Source organism: Nicotiana tomentosiformis, chromosome 12, assembly GCF_000390325.3.
Source record: "Nicotiana tomentosiformis chromosome 12, ASM39032v3, whole genome shotgun sequence".
In the NCBI taxonomy this organism is placed as follows: Eukaryota; Viridiplantae; Streptophyta; class Magnoliopsida; order Solanales; family Solanaceae; genus Nicotiana; species Nicotiana tomentosiformis.
Genome location: NC_090823.1, coordinates 41299238 through 41320172, shown reverse-complemented (window position 1 = coordinate 41320172; position 20935 = coordinate 41299238). Strand labels below are relative to the sequence as shown.

Here is a 20935-nt window from a genome sequence, read left to right as displayed (position 1 = left end):
TTTGACAACTAATAGGTTAAATCTGTGGTTCGATCTACGGACCATAGAATCGGTATGCGTACCGCAGAGCTGATCAGCGAAGCACTATGGAGTTATGGTTGAAGTTGTTGACTAGATCAATTTTCTACTCATTTTGCGAACCGCCGAATAGTTATGCGAGCCACAAAACTAATCTACTTTCACGACCCAAAATCCCTCTTTAGGAGTCGTAATGGCACCTAGTCTCTAGGATTAGGTAAGCCTAGCACATAGAGAGTTATTAATAGATTTAAACCAATCAACCATTAACGTGAACCAGTAATTTCTATAAAGCCAACAACCATCATTAGATGTACAATATTCCAAAACCGGTAGTAAAAGTCATAAGCTTTTCTAAGAGTTACGAAGATTATCAAATACATCACTATTTGGAATAAAAATAAATAGTACAATGTAAAACTTCATAAGGTAACTCCGAAGCCTACGAACGCGACGACAGATATACCTTGAAATCTCTACAATAATACACGATCAGCTATCTAATGACCAGCACACTCTGTGATACCTGGATCTGCATAAAAATATGTAGCAAGCATAGTATGAGTACACCACAATGATACCCAGTAAGTATCGAGACTAACCTCGGTGGAGTAGTGACGAGGTACAATCAAGACACCTACTAGACATAATAACCTGTACAAGTATGATTATATAGCTAACAGGGAACAATATCAGTATAAAGCTACATATGGAAAGAATAACAATACAACACTAGCAAATGGAAAATAGAAACAAAAATTAACAACAAGGAGTAGACAAGTAATAATGCCGTAAAGTAATCAGAATGCCGTGTAAGTCCTGGTGAAATCAAGTAAGGAAAAACAAGCAATAACCAAATAATCAACCGTTCTTACACAAGATTTAACCAAGAATCACCCCGAGTGTCAGGCCCCTAACCTGGGGGCGAGACCGACACCCGGTACCTTACTCAATCGAGTACCAACGTAACGTATCTTTCTTATTACACCATCATATACACGTGACATACGGGCCTAATAGGCCAACATGATCATTTATAAACTCAAAACATAGGCCGACAAGGTCGTACAATCTTTCACGTACATGACATATGTCTACAAGCCTCTAAGAGTACATAAATATCATAAAGGTCGGGACAAGGCCCCTCCATACTAATCAGTACATGTCCTAATCATACTGACCACACAAGCAACTCCGGAGCAAATAGAGCGCACCAACACCTTCTGCTGAGCTGATAGCCTACTTGGAGGACTCTCGACCTGTCTATCAGAACTTGTGGGCATGAAACGCAACGTCCCCAGGCAAAAGAGACGTCAGTACGAATAATGTACCGAGTATGTAAGGCACATAAATAAGTACATAACAGACATGGAAGAATTATAGAGTAAATGACTCAACCTGTAAGTCTGGATAACTCTGTAAATCATGAAATAATTATAGTGTCATGCATATGCGTATGAATGTTATGTCATGCACAGGTACATGTTTTATAACATCATCAGGCATCTGAGGGTATCCCATCATATCATCTTGGCCACTGTGGGCAAAATCATCAATGTATACCAGTTGATCAGGTGGTTGTGCGTATATAACGCCGTAACCTTTTTCCAAATCCCATATACATATATATATATATATATATATATATATATATATATATATATATATATATATATATATATATATATATATATATATACGTGTATATAACGCCATCTGGTCATGGGTCAATGTACATATATAAATACATGAAATGCATAAGATATACGTTAATAAGATTTCTCGGAATGTCATAAAAATAATATGTCGGTCGGATAAACTTTATCAAATACATATTTTTCTGAGACCCATGAACAAAAGATATAATAATAATTAAGAGATAACAATATTTTTTTCATATGGGAAAACCATTGTGTTAGTGCTGTTAAGCCTTGCTGCTCAAATATTTCAATGATAAGAGAATCAATAACAGAATATAAGGGAAGCAAGAAGATACATGATGGTACATTCAACCTTTTCTCTATAGCTTTAAAGGCTTTTACAATCATGTATACTTGCATACAGTCTAGCTTACTGGACTCTTTCCATTTCAGTGATAGATTGCTCAATTATGGATTATACTTATATTTTATCTCTCTTTGCTCCTTGTGCTGTGACTAATTACTAATTCACATGGGAAATCAAGAATATAGACACCCCCAGTATTTTTATAAATAGAGTCATTTATGAAAGTTGTGTATTTGCTCGTTTCGCTTGCGTTGTATAGATCATGCCAAAAAGAAAGAAGGGATAGCCTCAACATACCTAGAGTAGGTAAATATTCGTATGATATTCGTGGAAAAGGTTGCACCGTACTTCTTTAGAAGCGCAAAATTTCTCCGTTGCTAAGATTCTAAACATTCTAACTGGAATTTGTTGCAAGGAGAATTGCTAACGTTTACTTATGGTGGTAAGGTCTTGGTATTGAAATTATTAGGAATGAGGTTTAGGATCTGATTGTAGTTATGGTTTTGTTTTGAAAGATCTTTGGAACTGAAGTGTTTTGGTAACACTTCACGTTGTTGAAGTGTTTTGGTAACACATCATTTTGCCACCTATCAAGAATGACTAAGAGTCATCTCTTTATGAAGTGGCTTGCTGTCACGTGGGGGTGGGGGGTAATTTTAATCTTATCCCATAATCAATTAATTAATTAGGTAATATTATGTTACCCGATAATTAACCAATTACTTGCATAATTAAGAATTACCTAAAATACTCTTCCTATTTAATACACTTTATACATCATACTATCATGGCCATATGGTATCTTGTATGGCACTAATCCATAAATATCGGGTATTATAGCTCGAACCGTATTTTATCCCAAATTGTTAAACTTCGAGGAATTTCATTTTCTTCGATTTGCTTACCCTCTCTCCTTCATGAATATTCTCATCAGTTGTTTGGAATAGCATAATACTTATAATCCCAAAATAATCTCATTCTCGAGCTTAAGTCGATTAACTTACGACGAAATATTAGCGTACAAAAAAAAATGGGATGCAACATCTCATTTTCGAACTCTGATCAATTTATTTATGGCGTGCTTTCATAGACGAAAATGTAGGGTGTAACATCAAGGTACCACATCTCACAATCACAATCACGGGTCCTAAATCACGAATCATAATCGCTTGGCATCTCGTGCCTACATTACCAATCACAACCGCATGGACAACTCACGTGTTGCATGGACAACTCATGTGCCAATACCATTAATGCCTTAGATCTGCACAGAAAACCCATGTGCCAATAGTAACAACTCCTCATATCCACATGGACAACTCACGTGCCAACAGTCCAATTCACGCACAGAGGGTAGGTATACAAGGATACATGTACAATATCAATAAACAAAAAGATTCATACTCCCAGACTGATATAGGTGACATGCTACAGTGTATGTTGGTGCAAGTATACTATCACAGCTTAAGTCAACAAGTAAGATCAGAGATAGCGAGTACCACAATGGAAACAACACAACAAAACTTGTACTATGAATGACACACACAAGAAGGTCACGCCACCACACAATTATCATCCAAAATATTGCCCCCAGGCCATCATAAATAATCCACGACATAACCCCTGTGTATCGCCGCATGCGCAATAATAAATTAAATGCCCGTCTTGTCTCGCCACACGTGCATAATAATTACTACTAGAAATTGGAGCTATGGCAATGCTTTTTATTTCCACGGTTCTGTAACCGTTGCTATAGATGGTCTATTGCAACGGTTTCAACCGTTGCGTAAGGTAATTGGTTTTATCGGCATAGTTTAGCACCTAAACCGTTGCATTAGTCTAAAAACCGTTACAGTAGATTTTCTATGGCAACGTTTTTGGACAACCGTAGCAATAAGTTTATCTATGGTAACGGTTATTTGCAATTTTAATGTAAGGCAACGGTTATGAATTCCCTCTATAATTTCCCCCAAATTTTGGACAACCCGCGAAAAGAGACTCGCTTCTATTATATTTTATATTTAATAAAATAATAAAACCTAATAATATACATATACACACACCGCAGATTACGAGGAAGCTAAGCACACAAACGCTATCTTCAAAAGTTCCGATCTCTCTCTCCCAAAAAGCGTTCATCAGTTCGCCGGAGATTACGAGGAATACAAACCCCACCATCGGCGGCACCGATAAGATACATTTTTATTACGATTCCAACTGTATTCTACCATTTTTGTTTCTTATTTTACTTTATGTGAAGGAATGTAGCTTGGCACCCAACGTATCCCTTAACTAGGTAGTCTCTCTATCAATAATGTAGAAGATCACTATATGAAGTTTACTCCATCTATAAGTCGCCCTTTCTTTCTCTGTGGCGTTAAATTTATAAGTTGACTATTTGCAGAAAATGTCCGAAACCAATACAGAGAATCGAAATAAGTTGAAGTATCTGCACACTACTGGCAGAACAAGCTTTGCTCTAAATCGCGAGGTTTGATGTTTTCTCTTCTTTTTTTTAAAAAAAAATTATGAACTTGCTAACTTTATATGGAAAGATTCTTATACCTGTTTTCATGTAACTAAGAAAAAAAGAAGGAAATCTCTGATACTTCAGATACTCTGTCAAGTAAGGACATCTTTGTGGCTACAAGAAAAAAAAACTTGGCCGAGTATACAAAAGCTCATATGACAATACGATTAGTAAAATTGTATGAAATTTCTAATTTAAAGTTTGTCGTGATTATTTATTTGTTCTTAATTATTGATTCAATTTTAGTTACTTAATCTCTTTTCTCTCGCATTTGGTTTGTAGGCTAAAAATGGAGAGAATACAATCAACTCAGGAAAGTGAAGATGGTAGTCATTCAGTTGACGCTTTTTCATCAGTCATGGGACCTGAACATCCAGGTCGCGTGAGATTGTATGGACGAGTGGTTACCAAGACTGTATTAAAAGGGCAAATAGGGAATCTTGGATCTTCTTTAAATACTACTAATGAGAGGATGCAGCAGAAAATGGAGGAAATGGATGAGAGGATACAACAAAGAATGCATGAAAAGTTGAATTAACAAAAGAACTCTATGGAACAAAATATTACAATGAACGTCATCGTACGACTTCAGCATCTGAACCTAGATTTGTGACTTGATCCTGACATGTTAAGGTTTAGTGCACGTTCACCTGTAGAAGTTTCCTCTGCACAACAAGCTTCTGTTCAACTAAACAGTCAACCATCTGTTGGTAGTAACAATCAAGGTCAGTACGTATCAAATGTTATATATATTCTTCTATTTCTTCTTCTCCTCCTTCCTTGCTTGGGATTTTGCGTTGGTTCAAGGCAGAGTGGATATGGTCATATCATTTTTTCTTCCTATAGATGTGCCTATTTCGGTATTATTGGTATCCAACTTCTCTGTGACAGACTGAGAGTCAATGGTTCTCTGTGACAGACTGAGGGTCAATGGTTGAGGTTGTAGTTGTGGTTGGGACTTGGGACTTATGTGTCAAACTTGGTTGTCTTGTTTGGGGTTCCTGCTTTTACGGCCAGTGCACTTTAAGGGTGTAAAGTAGGTTGAGTTTGAGTTTCCTTATGGGAAATGATTACTTTGTGGAGACAAATCCGCTGTCAGGAACTCTTCAACGAAACACGATTTGAATTTGGATTGGATTTGAATTTATTCTTATTTCCTTTTTTGGTGGCTGGCTCTTACTGGAGTTCATTGAACTGATTCATTGATTCTTGAAGTTTATTCCTCAAACCATTCACAATAGAAGTTCTTGTTCTATCAGAAGAACTACCAGGGCCACAACCAGCTATACTTCTATTAGCAGCATTAGATCTGTATAAAGCTTCTAAACAGACTTTAATAAATTTGGCTTTTTTCGAAGCTATTGAAACATCATTATCCATCTTTGTTCTAACATCTTTGACAGTTTTTGCATTGTACAGAGTCTTGCTCTGTTTGTGTGAGTTGTGGAGTTGAGAGTGAAGCTTTACAAGTTATTTAAGCTCGTCTTTTATAGCTTCTACATCTTCACAAAACTTGTCAAGACTCTTTGAATTATTCTAAAGTTGTTTAAGCTCGTCTTTTATACTTAATATGGAGCAATACAATTAAAAATATTTCTTAAAAACTTTCTCCTTTACCTACTATAACTATGCATACCATTATTTTCTTTCCTACTATCCTAAAATTATTACAATATAATAGGACATAAACATAGGCCAAAATTACAAAACCTTCTATATCAAGATGCTAATACAAACTAAACATTGTTTACAAGTTCAATACTATCTTTTTTAGAGTCTAAATCTTCTGTCTTCTGTATCTGAATAGGCTTGAAAGTATAGAATTTTGCACAAAACAGATATTAAATCAAGTTAATCACTTGTAGAATTATGATTAACCAATAAAAATACTCTAATTTTTCCTTGCTCAAATTATTATCAGGTAACCAATTTGATCCTTCAGATCCTGAAGTAAATTTATGCACTAATGAAACCAAAAGTGTACTCAAAAAATTCCCAGCTGAAATTGATGTCTAGAATAATGCAGTAGTTGTACTTCTCATACTCTCTGGTGCTTGATCATAGAAAAATTCAAGATGTCCAATTGACACAAATGCCTCAGCCACACCATGTATGCAATACTGAGGCACAAGCTAAAATACTGAAATGGGAACAATCGCCTTACCTTTATCGATTAGTCCATGAATTAAGGCTGCTTCTTTCGTTTAACTTCTAAAAATCCGGCTACTAATGTGGCTAGAACTGAAATAGAGAACCAGATAGCTATTCTGCTAAGGAACGATATGCCTCGTTCTAGACTAGTGAATTTACGTGCTATAGGCACAAATACACAGTCATAGAAGCAAATGGTGCATAACATTGCCGTTAATGTGAAGACTGTCATCGATGCAGCTGGGATTTCGAAGGAATTTATTAAGTGTCTGTCCATTGTTTTTGCCTGTTGAACTGAGAATGTGTGTTGTTGAGCGTATGTTGTGATTAGAATAATTCCAGATGCCCATATTGGTCCCATTCGGATCAAAAAGTTGTTTCTTCACCATTTGTTATGGTCAAACATGGCCAACTTGGAAGACTTCTTGTTGTAGTTTCTTTTTGTTTTACAATTGCTGTTGTTGGTTCTGGAGTTTTCATGTTCTTTTCTTTTTTCATGGCAATTTGTGCTATGAGTATTCTTAGACCGGATTCTCTTGAAGGGTAATAACTTTATTTATCCTCTTTTGTAGGTGGAGTAGATCAAGAAATGGATGATGAAAAAGAACTAGACCTTACTTGAGATGAATTTTGAATTGTTATAGATGAATGTTCTAGGAATCTTTTGTTATCAATATTTTTTAAACTTACTCTCTTGAAATGTACTAAACTTATGCACTTGGGGTAGAACATTTGCTTTATGGATATTATTTGCTTAATGAATAATTTTATATTATTAATAGTTTCATTTTATGATGTATTTAAATGTTAGTGTTATTATAATTATATATATAAATATTTATTTGTAACCGGTGCTATATTTTGGTTTTAACTGAACTGATACAATAGCCTACCAGAACCGTTGCAATAGGACACAAATGACGTTCTAGTAGACCATGTAAACCGTTGCAATAGGTCCTATAAAATGTTCCAAAATGATCTATAAACTGTTCCAAATACAAATATAACCGTCACGATAGTTTAAAGAAACCGTTGTTATATCCATACATAACTGTAACAATAGCTTACATAAGTGTTGCTTTAAATAATATGGTAACAGTTAAGAACCGTTGTATAAACAATATAGTAACGGTTTTAAACCGTTCCAATTGAAAAAATAATCGTTCCAACAGAGAAAGGGAAAACCGTTGCGATAGACATATCTATAGTCACGGCGATGCAAAGCGTTGCAAGAACTGTTCCAATAGACCTATGGGCACGCGGGCTGATGTAACGGGCTATAAACCGTTTCAATATCCCTATGGCAACGGTTTGACAGTCTGTGGGAACGGTTTTTCAAGTGTTATCGTAGACCAATTTTTCAGTAGTGAATCATCTTACCTTGTCTCGACACATGCGCACACCCAAAAAATATAGCCCACCTTGTCACGTCGCATGTGCAAATATAAATAATAACAATAACACGGACAATTCACGTAAAAATACCATGACAATCCTCTCAATAATTATTCATGTTCCAAAAACATAACAACACAATATAACAACTCGCACCACATGTGCTCATATACCACAATGTTTTCATAATAACAATTCTAATTACCACAACCACTTGTAGCCTACGGCTCAACAACACCAAGTACAACAAGAACAACAATAACATGATGGTACGAAAAGTAAATCAACACAAGAATTACAACAATAAAAGAAAACGGAAGAATGATCTCAACAATGAAAGGCATAACAAATAATAATGACTTCAAGAAAAAGTAGTTTAACAATAAGTGCGATAATATGTAACATCAACTTCTAATACTAATAGTCAACTGGGAGAGATATCATGTAGCAACGACTTCAAATGAGAATAATCAACTATAGAAGGAATAATATGTAACAATGACTTCAAATAAGGATAATCGACTATGGAAGATAAAACTTATAAATAAAGAGGCAAAAACTCTAATTAAAGCATGTATGAGTATATTTTACAATAAAAGACAGAACATGAACTAACAACTTCAAATAAGGTATATAAGAGTGAATTTAACAATGGAGGACATAACATGATAGAGCAACTTCAATTTAGTGTTCATAAGAAACCTAAGAATCTAAACCGGTCAAGTTCCCACATATAAGGTTGTGTACACACTCGTCACCTCGAGTACACGTCATTCACGTAGTTCAAATAGAGCAAACAAGCCAATACCTACGGGGTAGTTCAACACTCACAAATAGCTTTCCCTTTACAATTCACCTCTGCATGACTCAAATCTAACCAAAAACGACTTAATAATATCAAACAATGCAAGAAAAACCAATTCCAATTAATAAAGCTATGATCTTTACACAATTCCACAAACGTCAACAAAAGTCAACCCCGGGCTCGCCTGGTAAAATCTTGGGTCCAAGGGTAGATTCCGACAACCCATAAACCCACGAGTCTATATATGTGTTTTGTTTCAAAATCCGAGTCCAAATCAACTCTCAAAACTCAAATTCTCATTTTTCAAAACTTAGAAAAAGTTTCTCAAAGTTGCACTTTGATTGTCACAAATTTGATGTTAAATCTCATATATAATCATGTAAAATAGTTTGAAATTGATCAAAATCATTTACCCAATGATTGTAGATTAAAATCCTTCTTCAAAATCGCCTCTTACTGAGTCTAGGGTTCAAGTATGAAAATGAGGCTAAAATCCCGACTCTCAACTTTTATGTTCAGTCGCAAATGCAACATGGGGTTCACAAATGTAAAGAATTATTGCAACTTTTATGTTCAGTCACAGTCCTGCTGACGTCGCATATGCGACAAAATTTTCGCAAATTTGAACAAAGAACACATCACAAAAGTGACCTAATGATCGCAATTGTGATCGCTGCGTAGCCCAGATTCCCATCGTAAAAGCAAACAAAATATTCGGAAATGCGAACCTAGCAAACCCCAGCCTATCTCGCAAATGCAAACCCTTCCTCACATTTGCAAGAATCGCAAATGCGATCCATATCTCGCAAATACTGGTAGACCTGAAGCACTTGTGCATACCAGTAGAACTTCAACTCTATCAAACACTCTGAAACACGTACGAAACTCACCCGAGCCCTTAGGGCTCCACGCCGAACATCGGCACAAGTCTAAAAACATAATACAAACTCGCTAGCGTGATCAAACCATTAAAATAATATTTGAAACCATGAATCAAACCTCCAAAACACATAAAAATAACATGAAACTCAAGAACTTGTAAAAACATAACCGCGTGTCCGATTTCTATCAAATCAACTTGTAATGACGCCAAACTTTATAGACAAGGTCCAAATAATAAAACGGACCTATTCAAAGTCCCAAAATAAAAATTCAAACCCAATAGCCATAAAGTCAAACTATGGTTAAACCCAAGAAATTTCTAAACCATCAAATTACCAACCTTCGGCGAAACAAGTCAAATCAACCTAGGGACCTCCAAGTTCAACTCCGGAAATACGCCCAAGTCTAAAATCAAGATACAAACCTACCGAATTCATCAAAACACTGTTTCATGGTTGTTTTTACAAAAGTTAAATCTCGGTCAATATTTTCAGCTTAAGCTTCAAAAATGAGAATCACTCATCCAAATAAATCGCGAAACAACCAAGCACTCAAGTCATAATACACAATAGGAAGCCGCTCAAGGCCTCAAACCACTGAACAAAGTACTAAAGCTCAAAACGACCGGTCGGGTCGTTATATTCTCCCCTTCTTAAATAAATGTTTATCCTCGAACATGCCAAGAGTCTTTCCCAAGCCATGAAATCACAGCATGAACTCTCCATAAACATACCCCCAGGTGATCCTATGTCACCCTATTTCACATAAGCCCGACCACATCATCACAATCAAAGATTATGCCTTCACACTTATGCCTATAAGCCTTAGAACCAAATTTCACACTCATCAAGGACCCGATCCTCACATAAACACATTGTATAATCCTCAAATTGCTATAACAACTCATGCATACATCCACAAGATATAACCACATGACATAACACATCACCCATATGCCCATGGCAATAGCTCAAACCACAATAGCTGCCCATTACTAAGAACGGTACCAACAAATAGCCTCATATCGAATAGAACCTTGTTCCAGATCTTCACAACACTGACAATGATACAAGAAACATGTGGAACTCATAACTACTCACCCGATCAACAAGCCACATCAAACTCCACACGGGCACATACATCGCAATCCAAACCCAACAAGCATAACTCGAATACGACTAAATATGAAAAGAGGAACACATGAGAGAACTATAAAACAAGTCCAACATGTACAACTCCCTACCGATACCATACTACGGATCCATTCCACAAGGAAGAAGCAAGACACACACAACGACCACACAAATCTTACCCTAACATAACCTCACCGTGGCACATAGCCCGGTACAAATATACCTATCCATAGAGAACACCAGGTCCCCATCCCCAACTCGGAATGACGAGTAAGATAAACATCTCATCAACTAAACCACTCTACTAACTCAATCTCGTAGAACCAAAACCACAACACATAACGGACTTCCATACATGTAGAGCACCCAAATCATAAGTCGGGCCAAACCATCCAAAATCACATCAAAATCTACCGTGTTAACTAATAGACAGTCCACCCAAGCCTCATGGACATCAATAGCAACTAAACCAAAATAATAAACACGGGCTATCACAACAGAATCCCCCAACTGACATGAACACATGAACAGAGTAAAAGAATTACAAGACATAACCATATCCGAAGCAAGGTAGGATGAATCTTACAAAATAAAATGGGACCAAATTGAAATAATACTAATGCGTCTCTATAGCCAACTGAAACCATACATGTAATGACATCATCTGGTGTATAAGCCTCAGTTTAAGTAGGAAAAGCATAAAAATAGGCATGGATTCCCCCTTTAGAGCGACCTTTACCCGCCTGACCTACGCTGCTAGCTTTAGGTGCAGGTATTGCAGCAACTGGAGCGGAACTCATAGCCTGAATACCCTACTGTGACGCATCTGTCCGGAGTCTGGAACAATCTCTCACCATGTGGCTAGTATCCCAACACTCAAAGCAGCCTCTCCGCTGATGCAGCTATGGAAGTTGTCCGGTACGGGTACTCAAGGACCCATGGATATCTAAAACACCACGTGAAACCTTAAGTGCAAACTGAACTAGCTGACCCACAAAGCCTCTACCATGACTTGCCCTGCCTCCAAAATAGGGATCAATAGATCCTCCCGGCCTACGAGGCCTCTTAGCCTCCTTGTCCTCTCTCTCTCTTGGCCCCGCATACCCTCCAACCTGCAAGCGATCTCCACAACCTATTGAAATGAAACATCCATCTCTAACTCCCGAGCCATGCTGAATCGGATACCATAACTGAGCCCCTCGATGAACCTGGGGACTCGCTCCCTAATTAAGGAAACCAAGGCAGGTGTATGATGGTACAACTCACTGAATCTGATGGCATACTCTTACACTTTCATAGTGCCTTGACGCAGCTGCCCGAACAATGTGCGCCACGTATGCTAGAGGGTCTGGGGAAAAAACTCCCTCAAACATCTCCGAAAACTTAGTCCAAGTGACTGGGGCTGCATCAATATGCCTACCCTCCTCATAATCCTTCCATTACTGATATGCTACTCCAGACAACTGAAACATAGTAAAAGCAACTCTGCTCGCCTCCACAATGCCCATGGTGCAGAGAATACAATGGACCTTGTCTAGAAAACCTTGCGTGCCCTCAGTAACTGCGCCACTGTAAGTAGGATGGTGATACTTCTTAAACCTCTCAAGTCTCAACTGCTCCTCCACAGATGCATCTGTCCTGACCTTAGGCTAAACTGGAATAACATGTTGTGCTAGCATAACACCCGAAACTTGATCAATATGGACTCGCTGCTCTACAGTGCGGGCGGAGTGAGTCTGAGCTCCTCCCCCGATCTGTGAAGTAGCTTGTGCAACTGGATCAATCCCACCCGAGCCAATGTACCAAACATGCTCAAGAACTACGCTAAAGTCTCTTGAACTCTAGGGGTAGCAACAGGCGCCTCCGGTGCTTGTCACCCAACCGGAGCTACTAGTAGCTCCTCAACTGCTGCTCTGGTAAGTTTTATAGTTGTAGCACGTACTCCTCCTCGGCCTCCACCTCTGGCTCTGCCCCGGCCCCTAGCAACACCACCTCTGGGGGCAGCATCATTAGGAGCGGCACCATCTGTGACAAAATAGAATAACAAAGGCTCAAACTCTAAAATCAATAAACTTGCACGATAGGAATGAAATAGGTAATGTTTCCTAATAGTTCTATAGCTTTTGATGCTAAGTACAGACGTCTCCATACCGATCCGCAATACTCTATTAAACTTGCTTACGACCTGTAGCACCTATGAACCTAGAGCTCTAATACCAACTTGTCACAACCTAAAATCCCTCCTTAGGAGTTGTGATGGCACCTAGTCCCTAGGACTAGGTAAGCCTAATACATAGAGAGTTATTAATAGACTTAAACCAATCAACCATTAACGAGAATCGATAATTTCTATACAAAGCTAACAACCGTCAATAGATGTAAAATATCCCAAACCGGTAGTACAAGTCATAAGCCTTTCTAAGAGTAATGAAGATTATCAAATACATCACTGTTTAGAATAGAAATAAACAGTACAAAGTAGAACTTCATAAGGAGACTCCAAGGCCTGCGAACGCGACGGCAGGTACACCTTGAAGTCTTCACAACAATACACGATCAACTATCTAATGACCAACACGCTTCGAGGTACTTGGATATGCACAAAAATATGCAATAAGCGTAGCATAAGTACACCACAGTGGTACCTAGTAAGTATCAAGACTAACCTCGGTGGAGTAGTGATGAGGTACAGTCAGGACACCTACTAGATATAATAGCAAGTATGAATATAAAGCTAACAGGGAACAATATCAATATAAATATACACATGGAAAGAATAATAATACAATAATAGCAAATGAAAAATAGAAGCAACAATTAGCAATAAGGAGTAGACAAGTAATAACATCGTAAAGTAATCAGAATACCGTGAAAGTCCTAGTGAAATCAAGTAAGGAAAAACAAGCAATAACCAATAAATCAACCGTTGTTACACAAGGTTTACCCAAGAATAGCCATGAGGTACCACACCTCACAATCACAATCACTGGTCACAAATCCCGAATCATAATCACTTGACATCGCATGCCCACATTACCAATCACAACCGCATGGACAACTCACGTGACCATACCATTAATGCTTCAGATCTGCATGGACAACTCACGTGCCAGTAGTAACAATACTTCATATCTTCACAGACAACTCACATGCCAACAGTCCAATTCACGCACAGAGAGCAGGTGTACAAGGATACATGTGCAGGATCAATAAACAATAAGATTCATACTCCTGGACTTGTGCAAATGTACTATCACAGCTTAAATCAACAGGTAAGATCAGAGTCACCGAGTAGCAGATTGGAAACAACACAACAATACTTGCAATATGCATGAAACACACAAGAACGTCACACCACCACACAATTGTGACGTTCAACAATAAAGTAAATGCCCACCATTGTCTCGCTACGTGGTGCAACAATAAAGTAAATGCCCACCTTGTCTCGCCACATGTGCATAATAATCATCACACCTTGTCTTTTCACATGCGCAAAACCATCATATATAGCCCTCCTTGTCATGCCGCATGTGAAAATATCAATAATAACAACAACACGGACAACTCACGTGCAAACACCCCGACAATCCTCTCAAAAATCCTTCATGTTCCAAAAATATAATAACACAATATAACAATTCGCACCATATGTGCTTATATACCTCAATGTTTTCATAACAACAATTTCAATTACCACAACCGCACGTAGCCTATGGCTCAACAACACCAAGTACAATAAGAACATCAATAACACAATGGTATGACAAGTAAATCAATACAAGACTTACAACAATACAAGAAAATAGAAGAATGAGCTCAACAATGAAAGGCATAATAAGTAATAATGACTTCAAGTAAAAGTAGTTCATCAATAAGAGAGATAATATGTAACATCAACTTCTAATAGGAATGGTCAACTAGGCGAGAGATATCACGTAGCAACGACTTCAAATGAGAATAATAAACTATGGAAGGAATAACATTTAACAATGACATCAAATAAGGATAATCAACTATGGAAGAGATAAAATGAAAACTAACGTGGAAAAAGCTTCAATTAAAGCATGTATGAGTATATTTGGCAATAAAAAAAAGAACATGAACCAACAACTTCAAATAACACATATGTCACGACCTGAAAATCCCACTTTCCGGACCGTAATGGCGCCTAACATTTCACTTGCTAGGCAAGCCAACATTAGAGAAATCCTTGAGCCAATTTTTAAACAATTCAAATAAGTAAAACCAATTGAACAAAAATGGAGCCAAATTAAAGTACGAAATAGCGTAATAATCCAATATCTAGTACAGCCCGGATCTGGAGTCACAAGTACACGAGCTTCTAGAGGTTCTTCAAATAAAGTCTGAAATAAATACAATTGTCTTGAATGAGATGATTAGTAAATAAGGAAGGGGAAGGGGACTTCAAGGTCTGCAGACGCCAGCAGATCTACCTCGAGTCTCTAAATGGGCTAATCCAAGCTGATGCGCCTCACGGACAGTTGGGACCAGTACCAAAATCTGCACAAGAAATGCAGAGTATAGTATGAGTACAACCGACCCAATGTACTCCGTAAGTGTCGAGCCTAACCTCGACGAGGTAGTGACGAAGCTATGACAGGACACCCACGTAATTAACCTATACAGACGAAAATATACGTATGACATAACAACAAATAAAGATTTAACATGTACGATTGGGAGGGGACATGAAAAGGAGTACAAGATACGGTAACTACAACAGGAAATGACAGCATGAAACAGTCAATAAACCTTCCACCAATAAAAATAGAAAAAGCATAATAAATAAGACTGCACGGCATCACCCATCATGCTTTTACTCTCAACCTCACCATGAAACAATAACAATGGCACGACATCACCCTTCGTGCTTTTAATCTCAATCTCTCCATAAAATGATAAATACGGCAAGGCATCACCCTTCGTGTTTTTACTCTCAATTTCATCATGAAACGATAAATACGGCATGACATCACTCTTTGTGCTTTAACTCTCTTCCTTACTATGTATAAATTAATAAATGAAACAATAACCGGCATGACATCACCTTTCGTGCTTTAACACTCTCCCTTACCATGTAGCAAAATATATATAACATTTTGGAGGAAGAATAAGCAAGAATAAACCTTATGTCAAAAACGGTTCCACAATACTGAACCTCAAATTCCAATAATGCTCAATTATCACAAATAGTTCATAAATGCGGAAAGACGATCAATTAAGTAATAAACTAGACTAAGCATGGATATCATAATCAAAGAAGGGAGCAAATTTCAATAAACAAGTCCCACCCGCATGCTTTAACCCAATAACAATGCATAAGTACTCGTCACCTCACATATACGTTGTACCCGACATTTTAAACATGTAGTAAATAGGCAAACAAGTCCTAATCCCTCAAGTAAAGGTTAACCACGATACTTACCTCACTCTGCAATCAATCAGAGCTCTACTAGGGCCTTTCCTCTAGAATCTGCCTCCAAGCCACTCATATCTAACCACAATCGACTCGATAATGTCAAATAATGCTTAGGGAATCAATTACAATACATAAAGATATGATTTTTATACTTTTCCCACAAGGTCAAATAAAAAAAAGTAACTCCGGGCCCGCTTGATCAAAACTCAAGGTTCGGCCCAAAATTTATTTACCCATTCACCCCTGAGCCCGATTATGTAATTCTCCTTGAAATCTGACCTCGAATTGAGGTCTAAATCCCGAATTTGCAAAAAAAATCCCCATTCTTCCTAAATCCCTAGTTTTCTACCATGGAAGAACAAAGATTAGGGCAAAAAATTAATGGGTGATGTTAAAAATGGAAGAAAATGAGTTAAAGTATACAAACCTATGAATTGGTGTTGAGTTTTCCCTTCAAACTCGCCTCTAGGCCGAGCTCTAATGAAGAGTTTATGAAAAATGGAAGAAATCCTGTTTTGGGACTGTTTTAAATCACTAGCGTCAGGTGTTCTTCGCGTTCGCATGAAACCTGACGCGTTCGCGAAGAGCAAGGCCTAACTGGCTTATGCGATCATGAGTAACTCCATATGTTCGCGAAGTTCTAGCCCGCCTCACCTCCGTATTCGCGCGACTGGGCTCGCGTTCGCGTAGAATTACCTAAACTCCCATGCCCAGCCTATCTAGCGCTACGCGTTCGCGTGTGACTGGTCGCGTCCACGAAGAGCAACCCCCCCCCCCCCCCCAATGCTCCGCTTTCGTGACTAGGGTCTCGCATTCGCGTAGAACAAAATCCTTCAAAATTGCCTCTAGGCCGAGCTCTAATGAAGAGTTTATGAAAAATGGAAGAAATCCCGTTTTGGGACTGTTTTAAATCACTGGCATCAGGGGTTCATCCCGTTCGCGTGAAACCTGACGCGTTCGTAAAGAGCATGGCCTAACTGCGATCACGAGTAACTCCACGCGCTCGCGAAGGTCTAGCCTGCCTCACCTCCGCATTCGCGAGACTGGGCTCGCGTTCGCGTAGAGTTATCTCAACTCCCCTACCCAGCTTATCTAATGCTACGTGTTCACGTGTGACTGGTCACGTCTGCGAAGAGCAACCCTCCCCCTCCCCCCCCCAATGCTCCGCGTGGGTCTCGCATTCGCGTAGAACAAAATCCTCCCTAGTTCCAGATCCCTTTCGCGATCGCGAAGCACAATGCACCAGATGAGAGCTGAAGCTCAAAAACCAGATTTTTCGAAGATCAAAAGATCTGTAGGCTTTCCGGAACTCACCCCAGCCCCCGGGGCTCAAAACCATATATGCACATAAGTCCAAAAACCTCATACAAACTCGCTCGCCCGATCAAATCGCCAAAGTAACACCTCGAACTATGAATCGGACACCAAATCAAATAAAATTTTTAATGAAACTTAAAAATTCTATTTTAACAACCGGACGTCTGAATCACGTCAATTCAACTCCGTTTTGCACAAAATTTTGCAGACAAGTCATAAATATCGTAATGGACCTATACCAAATTTCGGAATAAATATTTGGACCCGGTATCAACGAAGTCAAACATCGGTCAAATTTATGAGTTCTTCAAATCTTCAAACTACAAATTTTAACAAATTGCGATAACTCGAGCTAGGGACCTCCGAATTCAATTCCGGACATACGGCCGAGTCCCAAATCACAATGCAAACCCACCAAGACCGTCCAAATACTGATCCGGGTCCGTTTGTTCAAAACGTTGACCGAAGTCAACTCAAAAAGATTTTTAAGGCATGAATTCACATTTGAATTAATTTTTCACATAAAAGCTTTCTAGAAAAAGGCACGGACTGTGCACACAAATCGATGAAAGGTAAAAGAAGCTATTTGATATTTCAGAACATAGAATTAAGATTTAAACTCTAGATGACCTATCGGATCATCACATCATATAAGAGTGAGTTTAACAACATAGGACATAACATGATAGAGTAACTTCAATTTAGTGTCCATAAGAAACCGAAGAGTCTAAAGCGGTCAAGTTCCCACATATAATGCCATGTATACACTCATCACCTCGAGTACACTTCTTTCACGTAGTTCAAATAGTACAAACAAATCAATCCCTACGAGATAATTCCCCCATACAAAGATAGACAGGATACTTACCTCAATTAGGCCAAATCAACACTCACAAATAGCTTTCCCTTTACAATTCACCTCCGCTCATCTCAAATCTAACCAAAAATGACTTGATAATATCAAACAATGCAAGAGAAACCAATTCCAATTAATAAAGCTATTATCTTTACATAATTCCCCAAAAGTCAGCCCCGACCTGCTCGATCAAAACCCAGGTCCAAGGGTAGATTTATATTACCCATAATCCTACGAGTCTATATATGTATTTTGTTTTAAAATCCGAGTCCATATCGACTCTCAAAACTCAAATTCTCATTTTTCAAAACTTAGAAAAAATTTCTCAAAAATTGCACTTTGCTTCTCACAAATTTAATGTTAAATCTCATATATGTTCATGTAAAATAGTTAAAAATTAATCAAAATTACTTACCCAATGATTGTAGATGAAAAATCCTCTTCAAAATTGCTTCCTACCGAGTCTAAGGTTCAAAGATATGAAAATGAGGCTAAAATCCTGAATCCTAGCTTTTATGTTCATTCGCAAGCATCGCAAATGGGACCTGGGGTTTGCAAATGTGAACCCCGCAAATACGAAGAATTATCGTCAAAAGCAAAATATTTCTGACGTCGCAAATGCAACAAAATCTTCGCAAATATGAAGAAAGACCACATCGCAAAAGCGACCTAATGATCTCAATTGTGATCGTTGCCTAGCTGAGATCCCCATCGCTAATGCCAACCTAGCAGACCCAAGTTAATCTCGCAAATGCGAACCCTTCCTCGCATTTGTGAGAATTGCAAATGTGATCCATATCTCACAAATGCGAGACCTGAAGCACGTGTGCAAAACCTGCAGAACTTAAACTCTATCAAACACTATGAAACATGTCAGAAACTCACCCGAGCCCTCGGGGCTCTACACCAAACATTGACACAAGTATTAAAACCTAATACGAACTTGCTCGTGCGATTAAACCATCAAAATAACATCTGAAACCATTACTCGGACCACCAAAATACATGAAATTAACATGAAACTCAAGAACTTCTAGAAACACAACCTCACGTCCGATTCCTATCAGATTAACTCGGAATGACGCCAAATTTTTCTAGAAAAATTTCAAATAACAAAATAGACCTATTCAAAGTTCAAAAATAAAAATCCGAACATGATAGACATAAAATCAGACCATGGTTAAATCTAAGGAATTTCTAAACCTTCAAATTGCCAACCTTCGGCAAAACAAGTCAAATCAACCTAGAGACCTCTGAGTTCAACTCCGGGCATACGCCCAAGTTCAATATCACGATACGAACCTACCGAAGTCATCAAAATACTGTTCAGGGGCCGTTTTCACAAAAATCAAATCTCGGTCAACATTTTCAACTCAAGCTTCAAAAATGAGAATCACTCATCCAAATAAATCGCGAAACATTCGAAAATCAAATCCGACCAAGCACATAAGTCATAATAAACAATATGAAGTGACTCAAGACCTCGAACCACTGAACGGAGCAATAAACTCGAAATGACTGGTCAGGCCGTTACATCTACGGTTCCCTAGGATCCATCCCCCTAGGTTTACCCTCTCATGTTTCTTTCTTGATGGCGTACACACAGGTCATGAGAAATTGATAGTTTTCTGGTTGATCTTACGTGGGATCCGATGTAGTGAGTTTTAAGCATAAATGTGAAAGCTTTGACCAGACAAGTGAACCCTTTATGGCATAAGCTTTGACCAGACAAGTGAACCCTTTATGGCATATCATGCATACCATATGCTTTTTATGTTTATCTTCTAACATGCTACCTGATGCTTTTGTTATATGCTTTAGGCTTGATAGACGAGATAGACCTATCCATGATGAGTCGATATCTCTTGATATATTCTTTTACAAAATTGTATCTCGTTTCAGAGTCTTGTTGTGTGTGAATATGAATTGTACAGGTTTGTTTGTTAGTAGGTATCATATGACATGTATCTCGTCATTATTTTACGAGGTTAATCTTGATACTTACTGAGTACATGTTACCTTATACTCGTACTACATTCTGCATATTTTATGCTAATTCTGGCATTTGCTCGAATGGACCTCAGGAAGGTGCACAGTAGCTGATATAGGAGACTCGTAATAGTGTTGCATGATTACCCGCAGACCCTTGGAATCCCCTTCTTTCCTTTGTCATACTGTTACTTACATTTCAGACTATATTTGAGTTATCGAGAGATTTTGTTGTATCTTATTTTAGAGCTCATGACTCCATACTACCAAGATTTGGGGAACATATTGTCGTTGTATTTATGTGTTTATTATAGTTGAATGATTCGTTCCACATATTTCTACAGTGATAGTTATATTATATTCTTGTTATACTTAGTTTGATGTATGTTTGGATATTGACTTATCTAGTATT

The 20935-nt window shown here is 38.1% G+C and overlaps 1 long non-coding RNA gene across 1 annotated transcript; it reads left to right on the top strand.

The window, feature by feature from the left end:
* The first annotated feature begins 4113 nt into the window (after positions 1-4113).
* On the top strand, positions 4114-7486 carry LOC108944833 (uncharacterized). The gene is made up of 4 exons (XR_011412903.1): positions 4114-4321; positions 4430-4516; positions 4838-5280; positions 7279-7486. It is a non-coding gene; the product is annotated as an uncharacterized lncRNA (long non-coding RNA).
* Positions 7487-20935: the final 13449 nt, after the last annotated feature.